Here is a 23,037-nt window from a genome sequence, read left to right on the forward strand (position 1 = left end):
CTAGAAGTTCAAAGTAAAATTCACTCTTTAGGTATGACAGACGTAAAATTGTCTCTACCTCTGATTTGCCTGGGGCTGGCACCGAATGGGGATAGGCTGTCGGGGAGTTCCCTTAGCACACATCTTATAGCAGCAGCAAAGGCCCTAATACCGCTCCACTGGCAGCAAACAAGTGCACCTTCCATTGCTATGTGGGAGGAAAAGGTAACACAGATATGCCGCATGGAAGAACTCTCAAGTTGGGCCTCACACACATACGAATCATTTGAAAAAACCTGGCGCCCATGGCTCGATTACAGAAAGTAAACCGTTATATTAAGATCTGTACAGTCTTAGGTAGGGACTTTTATCTAAGTGGATTCTGAATACACCTAGCCGCGATTCGATACAACTTAAAATATCATCTCTAGCTAGATCCAGAAACCTGTAGCACCCCTGTTTATCCTTGTTTTTCCTATCCCCCCTCTCTCCCTCCCTCCCCAACAAAACACCATTGCCTCATCCAAGCGTACATTGGCATTTTGATGTATTATGTTGTTTCTATTATCATCCGTTTTGTTTTGTTACTCGTAAACTAAGCAATTCTCAAGCCTCTTACCAGGGGCGAAGTCATGCATTGCGATAATTGTTTAGACCTCTACAAGTATCCATTACACACACTCTATTATAATTATAACTATAATTATATCTACTAAAGTGACACAATTTAGGAAAGCCCCAGCCTATGGGTTGGCGGAAGAAGCTTCTGGGGGGTGACTGGATAGAGTAAGCCAACAATGCCTATTTATCGAGTTAAAAACTAAACCCTGTTGGACCAAATAGTATTTATTCACTTTCTTTTATTGAATTGTATAAATAGAGCTTATAGTGCCGCGAATTTTTGTATTGTACAGCTAAAATGGATGCTTTGCTATGTCAAACTGTGTTAAAAATTTTAATAAAAACAGAATTGATAAAAAAAGAGTTTGATCAGGGTGCGATCAGGGTTTGGTCAGTGAAAAACGCACATTTTGTATCAGAGTGCAATCAGTTTTCAGTCAGAGTTTGTTCAGTGTCTCAGTTTTTCACGCGCGTTTTCAATGCAATTTCAATACAATTTCAATGCGTTTTTCACGCGCATTACCTGCGCGTGAAAAACGCATTGAAATTGTATTGAAATTGCATGGACTCAGGGCTGAGCTCTATCTGTTCTATGGCAATTGATGCATGAAAAACGCATTTCACTTGCATTGCACTTGCAAGTGTCTCAGAGTGCAATGCGTTTTTGATGCATCTCCATAGACTTGTATGGTGCGTTTTTCACACGCGTGACTTGCAAAAGCATGCCGAGATTTAAACGCGCGTTAAAAAAAACGCGCTTGTGTGAGTGAGAAAAAATGCAAGTCTGAAAAGACCCATTGATCACAATGGGTCAGAGTGCAATGCAAGTTCTGCACGTCAAAAGCACGCGCAGAAAACGCGTGTGAAAAACGCAAGTGTGAAAGGGGCCTAACAAAAGGGGTTTCTTGGGCTTTCTAATTTAAGTCCAGAGGGTTTTTGTTACCACTCCCTGAATTGTGATGTCACAGAGGGGCTGTTCGCATGCCATTTAGGCTGATCACTCCTCTCCGTGAAGCACATTTTGAAAGTGTTTTGTATAAAGCTTCATAACTTTTGACAGAAAAATATTATGATTGTAGAATTGCCTTCATTTAACTGGGTACCCCGTAACCTATCACCACATATGAGACTTGAGGGGTTTATGCCTGCTGTGGACCTTTACTATGACAGATAGTTTAACCAACATCAGACACTGTAATAAATAGATCCAAAAAAAAGCTATGTTCAAATCTAGTTTTTAGCACACGTTCAGCATACACGCCATGAAAGTTCCTGGCATACAGATTTGTGTACATGGACAAGGGCCTCCTTTCTTGTCTCTGCCTGCGTAGCATCCATTGCATCTAAGAGGAGTTTCTGGGCCAGATTTATTAGTGTTTGTGCCAGTATTCTTTCGGACTGCACAAAAAAAAATGTGCAAACTGCTTGCATGTATTTATTTAGTGTCACAGCTGCTTTGTCGTTAGTGCTTAGTCGGAGCGCACCACAATTCTGTCCGACGTGTGCCACGATTCTGTCTGTGCAACAATTCTGCAGCATGAATAAAGTGCACCAAAAAAATAAATGGTGCATTCTGCTGAAGCAGTGCAAGGGGTGCCAAGTTCATAAAGAATGTGCACCACACTTAAAGAATCGCACTCTGCAAATTCTACAAGAAAACTATTTTTGATAAATGTGGGCCAATATGATAAAGGGTTCAATTGCACCACAGATATTTTTAATAGATGCTGTGGTTTACATCTTTCAACATGAATTGCCTTGGTGAGGCAAAGAGGTAAGGACTAGATTCAGATTTAATTAGGTCATATGGGATTATTCCATTGATTTTTTTACTGACTCTTAAGTCTTACTAAACTATAAGGCATTCACATGTAATTTTATCCATCTGCCATTAACATATATTTCTTCACATCGATGTTCTAAAAAAATGTTCCTGTGTGAAAAAAGATAGATATAGTTATATGGCCCCTTATAAATGAGATGGTTTACTATGAATGTGACCATCGCGGCTGGAGGTGTTATTTGAATAACAACATTTTACCAAAAAGTTTTTGTATATGAAATGACCAGGAATAACTGCATGTCCAACAGCCCTCCTGTGGTAATGATCACTTAATCCAAGTGATCGGGCGCCATAATAGGTCATGTGTGCCTACAGCTGCCAGAGTGAAGGGGTGGTCCTTACCAAGGACATTAGCTCTTTTCTAAGTGACAACATGGCTACATTTATGGAAAAGTATTTTTTGGACTATAAGGCGCACCGGAGTATAAGGCGCACTATCAATAAATGCCTGCTAAAATGTCTAGGTTCATATATAAGGCGCACCGGATTATAAGACGCACCTAATTAGAAGGATGAATGACCAGCAGGTGGCAGACCTGTGCACAGTTCAAGGCAGCTGTTGTTTGTAAGTACGGTTCGTATATAAGGTGCACTGGACTATAAGGCGCACCTTTGATTCCTGAGAAAATCAAAGGATTTTTTGTGCGCCTTATAGTCCAAAAAATACGGTATGTCAACACATATTTTTCTAATAACATGCAATAGAAGTAAATATGCGTCAGATTAAATAAATTAAGTAGAAATGCCCACATTAGAACACCCCTTCCAGTATTGCTGTTCCTTGTATTCTTAAATGGAGCCTTCCCATACTAACTTAACAAATTTACCAACAGTCTATTTCAATTATCATCAGTGTGTGAGCAGCGCTCAAATGCCAATGACATAAGAGACCCTTGTTCCGTTCTAAAAAGCTGCATGTATTGTGTGCTGGAAGCCATACTTTGGAGAAAGGTTCTAAACAGATCACTGATCAATGAAAAAACTGAAGTGTGAAAAAGTCCATTGAAAAGAATGGTTCAGTAAGGCATTAGAGAAAAATCAGTGAAGCCAGGAAGAGAAAACCAATCTGTATGAGTCCATAAGCCAAAATGGGTTGAATGTAAAATTACTGATGTGAAAATAAAACACCAATGTGAAACCATCATAATTTGCAGGGCAATATATATTGTTTACCTGTCACTCCTAATTTGTAAATTCAGATGGATAGATTAATTCGCTTTCAATTGGCTGCAATTATGCTTATTGTAATTAAAATAACGATATGTCATGCAAAATTGGTCTAATAATCACCAAAATCATCCAAATGTCATTAAAGCTTACTCACTACAAGTCCTATTTAGGATTATCAACGTAGATTAATGATTATCACAGTGCAAGCATTAATATTACCTTCAAGAAACTGACAGTGCAAGAAAGCAGACATCTGCAGGTATAATGCAGCATATGCTGGGCTTTTGTTCAGTAAAGAACACGGACAATGAAACATGAGAGAGAACAGAGCAATTAGTTAGATGTTATCATTTCTTTTCTCACTACGAAGAAGTCAGTGTGCACATGATGACCGTGATTACTTCTCTTACAGTTTTACATATTGCCTGTTTAGAATTAGTACAAAAATAATAATACCAGTAATTTCTATCAAGTGGAAAAGATAATTGCGGTAATATTTCTATATTGTTACATTCAGCGCCAATATTAAAACCTACCTGTCATGAATCAAAAAGTGTTTAGAAATGTTTTTACTAATTGCTCTCGAATAACATTTCTCACATTCCTATAGCATTGCAAATACTCTTTTTACACAGCATTTGCTTTTTTGCCTAACAAAGTTCAACACAGTTTTCTGCTTTTTTTTTATTTTCGAAATGCTTCTATCCAAAAATCCAAAGTTGAACACTTAAAGATAAGAAAAAGAACTTTACTGATATTCATGAGGGGTTTTTTGATAACCGTAATATTGCAGCATGAACTGCTTGATGGACATGATGAATATTTAAATGATCTTTGCACAAAAAGTTGCCAAATCAATTTCTCAAATTAAAAGTTTTTCCTATTATGGCATAAAAACTTTGCAAAAAATTACAATATACTCTTAAAGGGATGTTCCCATTTCTGAAGATTAATCTTGTTTGTATTATTAAATTTGATACAATTTTTCAATATATGAATTCTATGTTTAATATATTCTATGTTTACTTCCAGCTTATAGAAATCTCTCTATGGTTAGGAGATGTCATAGAGGTACATTTTAACATCTTTGCCTCCATCAGCCTCTACTAATAAAGTACAGCTGAGGATGAGTCATTGAGGATGTGTCATTGGGGGACATTTATCAGGGCTTTTACACAACAAAACTAGCTTAGCAGCTAGGGGTGAAAAGGGCACATCTTTCTGGGCCCGCACCTGCATATAACCTGGACCAGAAAAAAGTTTAAATGGGTGCTTTGGGTGGGGGTTCCATCATACACAATTGCACGAGCACAGACGTATGATAAATCTCCCCCTTTGTGTTTTCCTATGACATTGCTAGCATGAACACTAGTTATACATTTACGTTAATTGGTTTGCACCCATCTGTATCCTCCATACTCTACTGTAGTTTAGTATAATTAACCCCCTGTCATTGATAGATTCTCTTTCCACTCCACTATTATCGCCATATCTGATATCAGAGTACTGATCCAAACACCTTCAGGAATGGGACCTGGATTCTCTTATAAGGTCTTCTGAATTAGTACTGTTTGCCTACTATTGTCTAGAACTTACGAAGCTGTGGTATATTCTGTTATTCTGTATTCTGTATTTAATCCTTTGCTTGTGTTCTGACTATCCATTTGCCTAGTGATTTTGTACTGTGCTTTTCCTGTTTGCCTTGATCCTTATCTGGCAACTATGCCTCTCTGTTTGTATTGTCCTCATCTCTGTGCTTTGCACTTTGGTGGAAGAAGGAAACTTTGACTGCTTTTCCAACCACCACCTAGGGTGGGCCTGGAAAATAGACGGGACAGCTGGGAAGGGGGTTAAGTCTCAGGGCTCACTGTCTCTGTGTGTGACTCCAATCCATTCCAAGTCCCTGCATTACATGTATGGCTCGTTACAGAATACAGCTCTGTGATACTATTAAGTCATGTACCTGTGTGACCAAGGACAGATTTCTGTCCACTGTAAGTGAACATAGCAGTAAGCAAAGATCTAGAACATGTGAGGAATTGATACAAAAAGTACATTGGAAAATTATATAGCTTCTCACATACAAATAGTAACATTTATTTGTTGAAATGGTAACACCCCATAACAAGTATAAAATTAAATAAACCAAATAAATATTTTGTAGTTCTTCCATTAAGGCATGGACTCTGCAGGTACCCTATGGTATCTGGCAGCAGAAAATGCAACACAGATGCAACACATGATATCAATTGATTTTTTTTAAATTTTAATACCAGTTTTTTGAATGGATTAAGATCTAGAGATTGCATAGGTTCAGTAATACTTTGAGCTGTTTGACATGTTTGTCAAATCATTCCTAGAAAAACATTTTCAGTTGGATATGGTTCCTTATCCAGCTGAAAGAGACCACTGCAATTAGTAAATACTATTTTCATAAAAAAAGGTATTCTATAAAAAAGGTTTAAACAAGAGGGGCTTTGGTTTCAAGACAGTTCAAATGAAAAACAGCCATGGGTGCAGCCCTGGGTGTTACCAGCTCATACCCCTACACCCACCAATAACAACCATGATTGGTGCCAACACCATGATCTTGAATGGGTTCACTGATCCTTACTCTTGAGTAAAGCTTCCAATAGCAGAGCAATAATACTGATGTTTGACCCATCCAATAATAAAGCTCTTTACTGACTGCCAATAGTAGGTAGGTATGCAGCTTTATTATTAGAGTCATGAGCATGACACAAGCAGGTTGTAAAGATAGAACACATCACACGATCTGAGCCTGCTTTAACAATGTAGGCTTCGTGGAGGAGATGCCGTATTTGCAAGATGTCAGTCCATGCCACCAGACAGCACAAGAGGAAAATGTTTAGAAGATCATAAAGATTAGCAGGATGAAAGGGTCTGCACACCCTCACAGGCACAGAAGTGTTTATTATGTTTCCTACAATAAATCCTAAATCATGGTAGAAATGTTTAGGCCCCTCCTGTTTGATTGATAAAATATTTGATTAGCTCTAACAGTCTTTCTACCACTTTCTTCCACAATACAGTGTAAAAATTCCCTCTATCACACTGAGTAACCTGTTGTAAGGATACATTTCCATTTTCATTGGAAAAGTCAAATCACTTTCCACACCAAAATCCACTCTTAGGTTTTATGATGAGAGGCCCTCCTCAGATGTGCACAACCTATTTTGGTCCAAAAGGCTGCATTGTCACACTCTAGGCATCAGCAGACACAGGTTTTCTACTGCTCCCATGCTGGTATGTCAATTTGTATGTCACAAAGGTGGATGTATATTTGCCTGATTTTGGACTTTAGTCTTGTCTTTTTTTTCATATAAATTTTTGAACTGTTGTCTGGTAATCGTGGCACCCCGACCTTCCATGTAGGAATTTCCTTAGCTCTGTGTACACACCTAGCCATTTGACTGGTCTGATTTACTGGGAGGCAGATCAGAATAGTCTCGGCACTAAAACTCTTGTACATTGCTATCACAGGTGACATCAAAAAGTGAATGCTAATTCTATTAGAAGACCATTTTTATACCATTTTTATCTTTCAACAAGGATAGCCAGGATGCCCAATATCATTTGATAAAGTCCACAGAAGGTCAATAATCTTAGTGAGGAAAAAGAGAACTTGTCAGATTTGGTACTGATTATGAGTTATTGGAATCAGGAACAGTAAGTACCCTCTATTCAACTTACAATGTGATTAAACATTTTGTCTCAATATGATTCACAGAATATAAGTCTCTACTTGCAATATTTAACATCTTTCAGTTTCTTAGAGTTGACAGAATGATCATAGTCTGAGGCAGGCTGTTCCACAGATTCCACAGTTCTCATAGTAAAGAAGCCCTGTCGCCTGTTGTGATTAAGCCTTGATTTCTCCAGACAGAGACAGTGACCCCTCGTCTTTTGATTTGATTTAATCTGAAACAACTTACCACCATATTTTTTGTATGGACCATTCATAAATTCTTTAGCAACCTTTTCCATATGAATAAAATTAATTATTTACTGTATGTAAATAAGACTAACTGTGAATTAACCACTTTGTTAAATGACAATTACTATTAAAGGGGTTTGTCCATGAAAGAAAATTCTCTAATTTCAATCCCTTTACAATTTTACTCAGTTTTATTTCTGTTTAGCTCCTATCATTCCCTAGGCTAGTCAGTGTGGGTGGGGACGCTCTGAGCAGACACTTCATGATTCCTCTGTGCTGTAAGAGGCTGTGTGTTGACAATGTGCTTAGATTATCAGGGTACAGGTTTATTTACACTTTCATTTAGCCTCTGAACATTCACTAGTATCTGACAAAAAGAGAGATAAGCTAGATCAGAGATGAGAAATGATGAAATCCATGAGATGCATAAAACATGAGATGCTCCCCCCTCTCCTGGAGATAAAGGCTTATCTGCCAGTAGGTTGTAGATTTTTTCTCCTCACACTTCTGTTTGCTGGCAGGAGGTCTGTGTGTGTGAATGCATGGAGAAGGAAACTCATACGCATCTTTCCCCAGGCAACGTATTCCATAAGGACCTGTCCTCCCCTCTGTAAGGGCATGCAGAGCTATGTAAAACAGAAAGTCCACGGTCCAGCTGAACTGCAAATACAGGTTCCTTTATTTCACTGGCTGTTAGGAACTTAGTGTGCACAGTCTTGATTGATTGAACTAAGCTACAGGGTAAAAGGTCATGTGACTGTTGCATCAATGTTGTCATGGCAGCCGTGTCATGTGACCAAACTGTTCGGCTGGTTATGGGAACCAGCCGATACCTTGCCTAGACAGGAGCAGCTAACGCTACATGTCCTGGCCGGGCTTGTTGATGGTAGGGAAATGTCCCGTGTGCTAATCCCGCAGGCGACTGGATTTCCGAACCACATATACAGCAGGTGGGGTGAGTACATCTGAACGAATAACAAAAATTTAATAATTCAGACTCATCTATGCAATAAATGCAGAAACATCTTCAATAAATATACAAAAAATAAAAACATATTCATTGCTGTAATAAAAGCAAGTAACTGTTGTTATATGTTAAAAACAAAAGAAAAGTCAATGGATGTATAATTGCACTAGGCAAGATAACAACTATACACAAAAAGAATAAACAAGGTGGATAGGCAGATCCTGAGAGTGTGTTTGTGAGCTTGTCTTGGAATTCCAGGGGAGGGACTGATGCAGAAAGGATCTTAATGCAGTGTCAGACAGGAGCACAATGGGGCAGATTTATCAAGCAGTCTGAAAGTCAGAATATTTCCAGTTGCCCATGGCAACCAATCACAGGTCAGCTTTCATTTCACCAGTGCTCATGAATATTTTAAAGAAGAGCTGTGATTGGTTGCCATGGGCAATTGGAAATATTCTGACTTTCAGACAGCTTGATAAATTTGCCGCAATCTGTCCTGCCCAACCTTAGAGTTCTGATTTACGATTGGACCCCTGGACAACTGAAATTGTAGATACCTCGACTGATAGAGACAGGTTAAAAATATATTTGTAAAAATGCTGTATTTTTACAGAATGTGTTATTTTGTTATTGTGAGGATATTTAGGAATCTTGTCTTCACGTGAATAGCCCTTTAAGCCTTGGAAAAAATGCTTTCTTGTTCTGTAAAGATTTATTTACAGTATTGACTTTCTTATCAGTAGGCAAGTGTCTTTATAGCAAAAGAACATATCATTCAGCATTGAGTCCTGCGGCTTCCAATGCTGTTACATGGCAGCATGGGGTCCAGTGAAGGACGCCAGAGCTGCATGGGCCTGAAAAAGATATAATAGTACAGTAGTTTTCTGCAGAAGGTGACTTACCATACACCTCAGTATTATTATGTCCAGCATTTGGCAACGGCTCCCAAGAAGAGACAGTGCCAGAAGCTGCTGGTGAAAGCTGTATTTTATAGTTGACACCCTTTTCTAACCCCCTCGATTGGAGATAACTCAGATCATGGGTGTTAACCATTTACAGGCCATGGTCAAGCATGACCACGGCAAGTAAGAGGATTATACAACTCACCTCTGTGAGCTCACCATAGAGATTCGATCTTTCCTGAGGCACACCCAAGGTCTGAGATGTGTTCCGAGGATGCATACATAACGCAATCCAGGATGGACCTAGCATGCTCAATAAGTTACATAACACTGTAACACAGTGGGGCAGATTTATCAAGTGTCTGAAATTCAGAATATTTCTAGTTGCCCATGGCAACCAATCACACCTCAGCTTTAAAATATTCATGAGCACTGGTAAACTGAAAGCTGAGCTGTGACTGGTTGCCATGGGCAACTAGAAATATTCTGACTTTCAGACACTTGATAAATCTGCCCCAGTGTGTTAGCAATCAGATGAACACTTGTTCAAGCCCAGGTCTGAAAAAAAGTAGAAAAGTGAAAATTATTTTTATAATTATAAATAAATAGATAAATTAATTAATTAATTAATTAATAAAAAGTCCCTAATACACAAAACATAAGCCCTCAACCAGTCAACAGAAACATACAGGAGTTATGCCTCAGAAAAGTTGGCGATGCTAAAACAAGTGTAATTTTCTCCAATATTGTTTTTATTCATTATAATTGTGCAAAGATAAAAAATAAAATATTTAAATGGGCTGCTTCTCTTGCTCACAGAGGAGGAAGGAGGTCATGTGACAGTACTCTCTGTGCACGTAGCAGAACTGAGTGTGTACAGGACTGTGGATACAGATGTGTCGTACAACAAAAAGCTGAGCAGTTGTCCGTAAATTTGGAAATTTTGGATATTTCCTTAAAAATGTTAAAATTTTCCCCCACAATTCTAAGCAAAAAATGCCATGCATGATATTGAGAATTTTTCTACGTTTTTGCGAAATTTTCATCTGGGTGGGTAGCCCATGTGACTGCTTTGAAACAAATCTAAGAATGTTATTAACATTAAAGGGGTATTCCAGGAATAAGCATAATTCATATACAAATGGGTACTCAAAATATAAGTTAATCTGTAATTAATTGTTATTTAAAATTTTGCTCCCCTTAGCAGAAAAATGCTGATGACATGGACTGTAATGAGGAATTCAAATGTAATGAAGAACTGCTACTGGCCCTTTAATCAGTCCGTTAATTTCCTCCATGCGGTCCGTTGCGGAGAAGACACAGAACACAATATGGCCGCTGGTCACATGTCCACATCACATGTCCTGCACCTGCCTGGGCAGGTCATGTAATCACCACTATGTTTGGCTGTAGTCAGTTGGTTGCATCCAGTATGGCCGGTGTTTGGTGATGGCAGTTACACAACATTACTATGGTAACAGAGCAAGAAAGTCTGTTATATCATCACCGGGAGCAGAGCATAAGAGGCAGGAGGAGTTACTGAGAATTAATGGATCTTGGGACTTGTAGTTTACAGTGGCGGCCATCTTAGTGATAACTCCACCTACATTGACATTGAGTATTGTTGTATTCATTTATTTATATCATCATGGGTTTTTGTGTCAGACGTTCATATTCCCGGAATACCCCTTTAAGTCAGACAAGAATTTTGTCCCTTCTTAATGTAAAGATTAATGGATTTTTAAGATAGGCATAAAACTATTCTATTTTGTTTTAATTAGGGAAAAATATATTAGCGATATATTTCCATTTAATGCCTTACCTAACTATTACTAATTCAAGTCTGAATGTTAAAAATCCATGTGCTTACCCACTTGATTCTTTAGGCTTATGAGTAGGATAATTTCGTAACATAGTCCAACAGAACTATCATGTGGCTTCTACTTTGCAAAGAGCATTAGAATGATTTAATGATGGTAGTAGTAAGCAATTGGTTGTTGTGGAAAAATCTTTTGCACCAACCCCCTCCAACCCCCTCCACTTTTTCCAAAAGGTGGAATCATCTTGCATGCTGCCCATACTTGGCATTGGAGTTATCCAAAGTCAGTTTGGAACCCCTTAGTGACTGCCCATACGGGTTTCTACGTCAGTCACTAAGGGGCCTTAAGCTAGGCCGACATGGGCCCCCTCGTGCAGGGAAGAGCAGTGACCCTGCTCTAATAGTCCAGATCGGAAGTATATTAGAGATGTTATTTGGAGCACACAGTGAAATACTTAAAAACAGAACCCACAAGAACATTGCTCAAATGCGGTTTCTTGTCAATATTACCGCAATTTGAATTATATTTCCACATCGAAGTACACATGATGGAATATAAAATACCATCACTAGGAAGTAAAATTTGTTATGCAGAAAACAAGTTTTCAAACTGCTCTGTACACGGAAAACAGTTATTGCTTTTTGAAAGTAAAGAGTGATAAACAGAAAGTAAAATGAAAAAAGTCCATCAGTGGCAAGTGGTTAAAATGCCCCCGATACCACATGATAAAAAGTTTACAAATTCTCTGGGATAAAGGTTTGTTGTACCTGTGGCCACGTTCACAAATGGCATTTTGGTTGCATTTGGAAATGCAATCCAAAGACTCCACTCATGATCGCATATTTTGGTAACACTGAGTTTCACAACATGTTAACTGAATGAAAAGCAAATGCAGTCTTACCTCAACATGCGATTGCAGGTGGAGTCATTGGATTGTGTTTTAAAATGCAACCAAAATGCTGTGTGTGAACGTGGCCTCAGGGGCTCTACAAACACGTCCTGGCACCTGAAAACTATTCTGCCCTACAAAAGCTCAATGGCTCCTTTGCTTCAGCACTTCTCCATGTGCCCTTACAGTGGGCTACATCCACATATGTGGTATCTTCTTACTTGGAAAAAACTTCACAATATATTACTAGATGCATTTTCTACTTTTATTTAGTTTATGTGGGTAAATTTTGCAGCTAAATGAATGTATTAATGTATACTAGTTGTACCATTGAAATAAGGAGGCATGGTTAAAACAAGCCTAACATTTTTATGCATTAGTTACCCAGCCTCTATAATCCTCTATGAATTAAGCCATAATAGCCAAAGGTTGTCTTCAGCTGGACCTCTGCAGCCTAATGTGACTGGACCCACGATAGCATCCTCTGGTTTTCTGTTGGGCCAGTACAACACAGCATTCTAGAAACTAACATGAATAAAGTGTCTTAATCTACTGTAATTTAAAAAAAATATTGAAATAACATTATTCTGAATAATCCTAGAAGTGGTTTTTCAGGAATCCTGATATTTCTGGGTCAAGGGACCCATTTTGGCCAATCAGTGTCCTTGGACCAGGCGTAGTCCCAGGTCATACTACCTGTGCTGAAGACCAAAAGGACTGTGGTATCACATGACCAAGTGATGGGGGTTTAAAATATTGACCATGTATGCTTTTTTATAAGATTATGAGTAAGTCTTTGTTACTGCTTGCTACCGCTTGTTTGTCCCACATTCTTTTCTTTGACCATGTGTAAATAAAGCAAGGATTTTATTGATCCCTATTGAGAATGCTGGATCCCTTTGAACTTTTCCTGCATCTATTAGTACCTTGGCTGTCCTTTGGTGTCATGAACTGGCTGCAATATTTTTTAAAAAATTAAAGAACGGGCCACTCATTATAACAAGAGGTGAGAATTATCATCATATATTTTATTAAATATAAATTCTATCACTACATGCAGTGATTCATGTCACATTTGAAAATAAGGGGCCTAGTCAAGAAGTCCAAAACTGACTGCCCCAGGAAGAGGTTACAAACTAAATGCTAATTTGATAATCGACTCCATGACAATGAAATGGGGTACAGTATGTCGTATGTCATCCTACTTGGTGGCAGGTTTCCTTTGTGACGCTGAACAAAAGTTACTTGCAGAGTTATTATGGGATAAATTGAGTTTTAAGTTAAAACAAGGGACGAGTAGTAGTGAACATTTTTTTGGTTAGAACATATCTTGCTTCAAAGCATGACCTGAAAATTTATATTTACACAATCTGCTATCACTCCGGCAGGGAAGCAATATCATGTTCACATATTTTTGATGTGGTCGATAATAACATTTCACATGTTCCAATGCTCAACAAATACATTTTTACATCAAAACCGCACATCACCCTTTCTAGGGATCAACTAATTATGGACCTGTGATTAAGTTGCCTAAACAAAGCAAAGCAATGTCACTGATAAATGCATGTGACTTTTCGCATTTCCATACAATCAAGAGCAATTCAAATAAATGAAGAAGGTCATTATGAAGGTCAATCAGTCTTATTATGAATATAAGTAATAGTGAATCACAAATTACATACAAAGTCTTTTCTGCCCAAATAGCACCATAAGATGTCATTGAAATTGTGACATTCTCGTTGCTATTTACAGTAATTCATCAGACACAAATGTACAGTAGGTGGAAGAAGAGGCAATCTATCTATCTATTATCTTCTCATATTTATCATCTATCTATCTAATATCTTTCTATCTCCTATATATGTATATCCTATGTATATCATATCTATATATTTATCATCTATCTATCTATCTATCTATCTCATATCTATCTACCTATCTCATATCTATCTATCTACCTACCTATCTAAGTAAAACTTCAGCAGAGCACATGAAGGCACAGCTTGAAGACTTGGAGAGTCTCTCCTGCCACTTCCTTCTCTGGAGTGTCAGGTGATAGAGCGAGGGGGGGGGGCTGCAGTTTTTGTCTGTGTGGGTTTGTTTATACACAAGTGTAGGGAAAGCTGAGGAAGAGATGAGAGTTTAGGTGTTTGGCTACTACATTAGTTAGTGTTTCTGTCAGCACATAACTGCTGGAGCACTGAGCCATGAGATGAATAGCTGATTGCAGGGAGAAAAATGGGGACGTGTCTCTAGCTCATAGTCAGCTCCTTTGTGAAGATGGAATGTGCCTAGCAACAGCCATATGGGAGATCACTGACATCTAGGAGAAGTCTGCAGAATACAAGAGGAAGGAGCATGATTCGGGTAACTAATCCAATTGCAAAAGGGCTTAAAATTACCTGCCCTACAACATATCAAAATTTTTTTGAAATGACGGTTACGCTTTAAGGACCTGATTTACTAAGCAGTCTCTGCCAGAATTGTGGCGTAGACTGCACATGAATACACGTACAAACTGGTTGCACATGTATTTACGAAGTGTTTTTTTATGAAGCCCCTATGGCTCAAAGTTACGCCAATATTTTTATGTCGTTTTTTGAGGATAAGTATGTGTATAAAGCAAGTGGTCTGAGGTTATTGCCTTATGGACTAGATATGTGGACAACGTCTGCTTACTGTGGACAGGCTCTGAACAAAGTTTGGATGAATTCATATAATTTTTAAACCAGTGTCCTACACAAATTAAATTCTCAGCAGATAAGAATACTCAGATATTACACTACTTAGATGTCGAAATTAAAAGATTTCAGGGACAGTTTGTAACTACATTATACACTAAAGAAACAGATCGTAACAATTTGTTATGTTATGATAGTTATCATGCCCCCCAAACATTCAAAGGTATCCCTAAAGGTCAATTTATGTGTGCCCGAAGAATTTGCAGTAATGATGAAGAATATGATATTCAGAGAAAAAAACTAGTGCAGAAATTTGTAGAACGAGAGTATCCTGACATTGACATAGAGAAAGTAGGTCTAGAGGTAGCTACTGTACCGAGAGAAGTGGTCAGATTACCCAAAACAAAAAAAGAATAAAAAAGTAACAAAAAGAGAACAGCTATCTTTGTTTCTAAATATGATAGACATGCATATATTATCAAGAAATCAATTATGAAAAATTGGACTATATTGTATATTGGTATACTGTTTAAAGACCTTAAACAACATTATATAAACAGCATAATATAAACAACATAAAACAGAAAGGACTCGGAATAAAAGACTGTAAAAGGATTACCATAAGTATTTTGAATCGTCTTCTTACTGCTTTAAAATCAAGATCCAGAATTACTCCACCCTATCCTTGTATAAGAACATTTTATTCAGATGAAATGAAAATGCTACATCTTGTTTTCCAAAATACTTTCATATTTTATCTGAGTGCAACTGGTGCAACATGTAAACAGATTTATGGTATTTTTTTTCCATTAATGGCACAGACCTTTTTTGTTTCTATTTTTCACTAGCGAAAATCCATAACTTTTTAAAATGTCCATGTTTAAGGGCTTGTTTTTGCATAACAAATTGTACCTATTGATTGTATTTAATAATCTATGCCATGGGATTATTAAATACAATCTGCAAAGCTGGAAATAATTTACAAATGCAGAGGTACTTGGTTTTCTTAGATACACATTTAATACCATCACTGAGAATTTTTCTCAATGTAGAGAAACAGGACGGTATTTACAATATTACAAACTTCCTTATAGTTAGGACTAAACTTTGTGTAAAACACAAGGCTTTTGCCAATATTGCTGTCTTTGTTGGTTCTGCAGTTTTAGGAGGTATGAGTGTCTGGAAACAGAATGAATCTCTCTGTAACCCCTTAAATTTTACTTTTCATTCTCCAAAACATTCACGGTTTGTGACCTCTTCTATCAATTTATTTTCAAGTTCTTTTCTCTATGTGTCAATACTTAAGCCATTTTCTAGGGTGTGACTTGCACATGGAGAAGTATAGATGCATTGGGCTGAGTACCTGGGCCACTGATACCCGCTACAGGCCAGCAAACCCCAATAATCCCCACCATATGGGCGCCCAAAAGAAAACCCAAGTCTCTACCGTCAGCCACACGGGTGGCCGCGGCTGTATTACTTCATATTTTGATTCTTTCCCCCCAGCATTGCAGCGAGTGAGTCCAAGATGGTGGTGTCTGGGAACTCACTTGCCCGTTCAGAGAATACACACATGCCGCCATCCTCCTCCCCTGCTGGCAACCCTTTGTCAGCACAGAGCATGGAATGGAACATCAGATCTTACTTTAAGTTGTTACCCACAAAAGCAGATCTGGAGGGTCTGGTGAGACGCCTGGAAGCCTCTTATAAGAAGGAGGTGAAATCAGTGAAACAGAAAGTGAGAAAGTTGGAGCATAGATTCGCTGATGCACAGGACAGTATCTGGGACAACGCAGCCGAACACCGCAGGGTGATACAAGACCACACTATATCTACACAAGAGCTGCTTTCCTCCCAGGAGGACATTGAAAACCTTAACAGACGCAAAAACATTTGCGGATTCAGTGAACTAAAGAATTAGACTCTGCTGATTTTCTGGATTACCCGGCGCTCCTTCCGATTGAATTAGTCAGATTTACTGCACACTATGCTCCAAAACAGGAGATAATCAATTCCCTAGAGATGTAGTGTGTAGGGTGCATTTCTTTAAAGTGAATGAGCAGATTATGGGTGTGGCCAAAGCAAAAGGAAATGTTTCCTATCTAGAAAATGAGATCACATTTTTGCCTGACCTAATTTGCCACACCTTACAACTGCGAAGGGCACTTCATCCTTTCTTAGGAGAACTGATCTTATATAAAGTACAGTACCAGTGGGAAATACAGTACCAGCAAGAAAGCCATACTTCGCTTCATAGGAGATTTACCCAAGTTTTTGGGTATCCTGGAGCTTACCATGGTTCCCATCTTGGACTGGCCAATCCGGCCTAACAGGCCCTGGGTTGTATGAATATTATGGATGCTACAAGTCTGGAATCACTTCCTACATCTGGAACTAGAAGTTTCTTTCGGAATGGAGAATTTTTTTTCCTTCTGCTGCTCTTAATCTATGGTTTCAGGACCTTTGGAGGACATTGTGTACATGTGTAATGATTTATGAGGATTTAATGGGTGAAGGTCCTTCTCAGTATAAAATATGGTGGGTGGTTTGGGTGGCCATGGGCCCCCTAGAAGTCTTGGGCCCAAGTCTACCACTTAAACCACCTATATTATATTCCACTACTGCTGCCTAAGCCTCTGGATCTTCCATATGGAGAACAATGGGTGACATCTGGAAAAATCTTCCAAGAATAGTTCTCCTACCACTACATGACTTATTTGATGGCACTGTTTACTTTAGTTGCCTCATATGCAACTTTCTTAATTGGGTTTGCTGTTTTGTTTTGTAATTGTGATGCTATGTTTTTACTGTGACTTTTACTGTGGTTTTTAACGTGTAAGTTGGGAGGCCATAGGCTTTCCATAGCTAGAAATTAGTCCCTCAGTTACCTGTTACATCATGTTGTGGTTTATTTGGGTGGAGCTTGTATCGGACCTTGGACTCTTGGAGGTGAACATCCACCAAAGGTTTCTATGGGCGATTACAGGCTCCATAACTGAGTTTCCCTTATGGCCCTCTTGGCTTATGGTTTTTGTATGTTTATATCCTTTGATTAATCATTTGTGTTTTGTGTGTCTTCCTTTTTGTCTTCGTCTAGTTTGTCTCGGTTTGTGAGTGTTTGCTTTCCTACACATTCCTTCATGTCCCTCTTTCTGCTTCCTTCCCAGATTAGGACTGAGCCTTACATACTTTGTGGTTTTTCCCTTCCTTTTCATACTCATGTATGATGGCTGATTTAACTATATGCAGTTTTGATGTGAAGGGGTTTCATATTCCTAAGAAACGGGACCAGATTATTTTGCATAAGAATGGACTAAGATCGTGATGTTACAGGAGACCTACTTTGAGTGCAGATTGCTAATACAATACCTGGCATCATTGGTCTGGGTCTGACGGTAGCTCCAAGGGGATCTCCATTGGTTTTCACTACTCTTTTTCTCCAAGAGTACTGGAATCACAAGTTGACATGCACTATCTATTTGTTAAAATTTCATGTGTATCTAAATGTTATATGCTAGATAACATGTACTTCCCTAAATCAGGACAGGTGGACTTTACACTTGAGTCCTTGGTATCCTTGAATTCCTTTGTTGGCAGCTCTCAGACCATTCTAGCTGGGGACTTAGGAAAGAATTCCAGAATTGGCTTCTACTAGATGTCTGGAAAATTTTTAACCCCCTTTATAGGGATTATTCATTTTATTCTGCAACTCATAAATCCTACAGCCATATTGATATGATCTTTATTAGTCATCCTCTTTTAGATATTGCTACTAAGGCTTTAATTGATTCTATTGTATGGTCGGATCATGCCCCAGTTTTTCTTACCCTTTTAGCTTTTTTTTAGTCCCTTTCCATTCAGGTCGTTTACTTGGCACTTGAATGAAAACTTTTAAAATGATGCTTTATGTGTGGAGGAGGTGAAACGGACCTTGGCTAATTTTGCACAGACACACACTGATTCCCCCTCTATCTCTCCTATTATATTGGAGTGCTTTAAATGTAAGGTTAGAGGTGTTTTCACTTTACACAGTGCACGACTGAATAAGGAGAATTTTGCTAAAGTTTCCTCCCTCTTAACTCGCCTAACCTATTTGGAGTCAATTAACAAAAAGGTGTTTACCTCCTCTATTCAGCTAGAGGTTTATAATGCGCAAGATCCTTTTGTGCAAGGGAAAAGTTGTATAGAGGGTATTATGAACATGCAGATAACTGTGGTAGGTGGTTGTCTTGTGCCCAGCATGCTAGGAACGGGGCTTCATATATTACTTCCTTACATCAAAAGGAGGGGCTAAACTACATACCACTTCCCAAATTCCAGAGGAATTTGAGAAATATTATTCCTTGTTATACAGCAGTCGATCTAAATTTGCCCAATTGTCTTAGAGAAATAGGCTGGCTAAGATGAAAACTTACATTGTGACTCACAGGTTACCATCTTTATCAGATGATGACATTGAACAATTGGAGGCAGAAGTTAAAGATTGCTATTAAAGTGTTCAAAAATGGCAAGAGCCCAGGCCCAGATGGGCTCATTTCCAGATTTTTTTAGGTTGTTTTCTGAGACATTATTGCCATCATTGCTATGAATGTTCAATGACATCTCTATTGGTGGGAATTTCCCTGCACAAGCGTTGCAGGTCCACATCCCTGTTCTTCCCAAACCAGTGAAAGACCCCTGTACTTGTGGTAACTATAGGCCATTGATCATTGATAAATGTTGACTTGAAGCTTTACTCTAAGATTATTGCCACTAGATTAAAATGTCTTCTTCCAAAAATAATACAACTTGACCAAGTTGGTTTCATAGTGGGTAGAGAGGCTAGGGACAACACCCTGAAGACAATTTTGTTGGCCTCACATATCAAAGCTAGGCGAGTCCCACTGTGTTTTGTGTCGATTGATGCTTAAAAGACAACCAACAGGGTCAGTTGGGTACTGCTATGCTTAGGCGTATTATTCCCCTCTATAGCTACCCATCTGCTAAGGGGAGGGTGAATGGCTTACTGTCAGATCCGTTGACAGCACAGAATGGCACCCAGAAGGGATGCCCCCTGTCTCCGCTACTTTATGTTTTCAAGATGGAGCATCTCACAGTGGCGTTCCGAAGCAACCCGGATATAGGGGGTATCCCAGTAGTGTCCCAGCACTGCAAGTTGTCTCTCAACCCAGATGATTTCCTATTTTGTCTCCGCCCCACTTTCGGAGTTTGAGGCATTTGGGGCCTTGAGCAACTTTAAGGTGAATATGAATAAATTCAAAATCATGAATATCTCCAAGGCATCTGGCATCTGGGCTTTGGGGCAACTTTACTTTCAGGGATAGGGGTGGCTCCATTAAATATGTAGGCATTAACTTGACTGCAGATGCAGACAACTTATATTCTTCTAATTGTGACAAATTGATGTGGTCCTTGATAGGGGAGCTATTGGGTTGGAACCCCTTATTCTAATCTTGGTTTTGGTGCATCCCTTGCTATTGTAGATCTCCTTCCCCCACATCCAGGGCTGAATTTGGAGAATATTGTAATCAAATAGTGAAAATCTAGGAGCTCACTGCCCTCGATAATAACTACATGGGAGGGCCTGGTCAATGACTTGCAGCAAGCTGGGATCACAATTTCAATGATACCACTAAAAAAACACTGAAGCTTCATAGATTGAAACATGTAGGACATGCAAGATCATGGCAGCAAATGTCTAGACCCATTTGAAATTTGGCAATGACCATCAGGATGATCCACAAGAGGACACGAAAGATGGTCATGGTGGTATCTTCACTGCCTCTCACAGCTTACGTTGCAGGCAATTGGAATTGAATTCTTGTGCATCTGCAGACACTTTGCAGAGAAGCAAAACTACTGCACAAACACAGGACTTTAATTCAGACTGTCTGTCATGTAAGCAGTGGGAGGCAGTGAAGCTGCATTGGGTGTCATGTAATCAATACTCTTCAGGGCATGTAATTGCCAGTGGAGCAAAATATTTTTCAAAGTACTTCTTTAACAAAAAAAAGACCATAAAGATGTTTATCAAGCATTACTTCTGCATCATTGTAAAGTTGCTTTACTATATTAAGCTCCAGATGGTAGATTTCTTTTAAGGGTGGGGTTTGCATGATGGAATCATATCATCACAAGAAACAGACATGGGTTTGTCAAGAGAATGTAATACATTGGGGAGCAAAAAAGGAAGTGAGAGATATCCCACATGTTATAACATCTACACTCACCAGCCACTTTATTAGGTACACCATGCTAGTAACGGGTTGGACCCCCTTTTGCCTTCAGTACTGCCTCAATTCTTTGTGGCATAGATTCAACAAGGTGCTGGAAGCATTCCTCAGAGATTTTGGTCCATATTGACATGATGGCATCACACAGTTGCCGCAGATTTGTCGGCTGCACATCCATGATGCGAATCTCCCGTTCCACCACATCCCAAAGATGCTCTATTGGATTGAGATCTGGTGACTGTGGAGGCCATTTGAGTACAGTGAACTCATTGTCATATTCAAGAAACCAGTCTGAGATGATTCCAGCTTTATGACATGGCGCATTATCCTGCTGAAAGTAGCCATTAGATGTTGGGTACATTGTGGTCATAAAGGGATGAACATGGTCAGCAAAAATACTCAGGTAGGCTGTGGCGTTGCAACGATGCTCAATTGGTACCAAGGGGCCCAAAGAGTGCCAAGAAAATATTCCCCACACTATGACACCACCAGCCTGAACCGCTGATACAAGGCAGGATGGATCCATGCTTTCATGTTGTTGACGCCAAATTCTGACCCTACCATCCGAATGTCACAGCAGAAATCGAGACTCATCAGACCAGGCAACGTTTTTCCAATATTCTACTGTCCAATTTCGATGAGCTTGTGCAAATTGTAGCCTCAGTTTCCTGTTCTTAGCTGAAAGGAGTGGCACCCGGTGTGGTCTTCTGCTGCTGTAGCCCATCTGCCTCAAAGTTCGACGTACTGTGTATTCAGAGATGCTCTTCTGCTTACCTTGGTTGTAACGGGTGGCGATTTGAGTCACTGTTGCCTTTCTATCAGCTCGAACCAGTCTGCCCATTCTCCTCTGACCTCTGGCATCAACAAGGCATTTCCGCCCACAGAACTGCCGCTCACTGGATGTTTTTTCTTTTTCAGACCATTCTCTGTAAACCCTAGAGATGGTTGTGCGTGAAAATCCCAGTAGATCAGCAGTTTCTGAAATACTCAGACCAGCCCTTCTGGCACCAACAACCATGCCACATTCAAAGGCACTCAAATCACCTTTCTTCCCCATACTGATGCTCGGTTTGAACTGCAGGAGATTGTAGACCATGTCTACATGCCTAAATGCACTGAGTTGCCACCATGTGATTGGCTGATTAGAAATTAAGTGTTAATGAGCAGTTGGACAGGTGTACCTAATAAAGTGGCCGGTGAGTGTATAATACCATTTACAAGTTGACTCATGAAACAAATACCTTGCCCACATATAAGTGCATTAATGCTTTATAGAGCTCAATATGATATTTCATGGAAATCCACTATAATGGAATCTCAGAGGTTGGGCGAAAGAACCATTTAATCCAAAATCAGTACGAATTTGTGAACCAGAAGCCAGATAATCCTCATTTTCTTGTTTCTGCTAATGTGTGCCCAAAGAGCAGTTAATGACCACTTATGATTTGGGTTATCTTGAGTAACCCAAACTGCATTTTGGGCACACAAGCAGGGCGGAGAAGTAAAGAAGCAAAATTTAGCTTCTATGTGACAGATTTAGACTGTGGTTTTTGGATGCCTTGGATTCCCTTGAAAATGACCCCCTTTTGGAAACTGTATGCCTTATACAGTTAGCACTTTGGTCCGCAAGTGTATAGAGTACCTCAAGTTTTCCAAATCCAACACTAATTTGTCTCTTCCTTCACAAACATAATTTTTTAGACACTACCCCTACTGCTGTCCAAATGAAGGTGAGGGAAGCAGGGGTTATTTGTGTGTTATGGAAAGCTATAAAACATTTATTTTTTATGGTGCCTATTTATTATTGTTGACATTTTACTTCCTCTTCCTTAGGGAAAAGAGATTTTTTTTCAAAATGAGAGAACAACACACAATTTCCTAAATGTCAAGGTCACGGTGAAGTCCTTTGTGAATATATCCTAACATGAGTAAAGAGCAGTATTTTTTTTCTAAAGCACATAGTTCTAATTT

This window comes from Engystomops pustulosus, chromosome 1 (genome assembly GCF_040894005.1).
Source record: "Engystomops pustulosus chromosome 1, aEngPut4.maternal, whole genome shotgun sequence".
Classification (NCBI taxonomy): domain Eukaryota; kingdom Metazoa; phylum Chordata; class Amphibia; order Anura; family Leptodactylidae; genus Engystomops; species Engystomops pustulosus.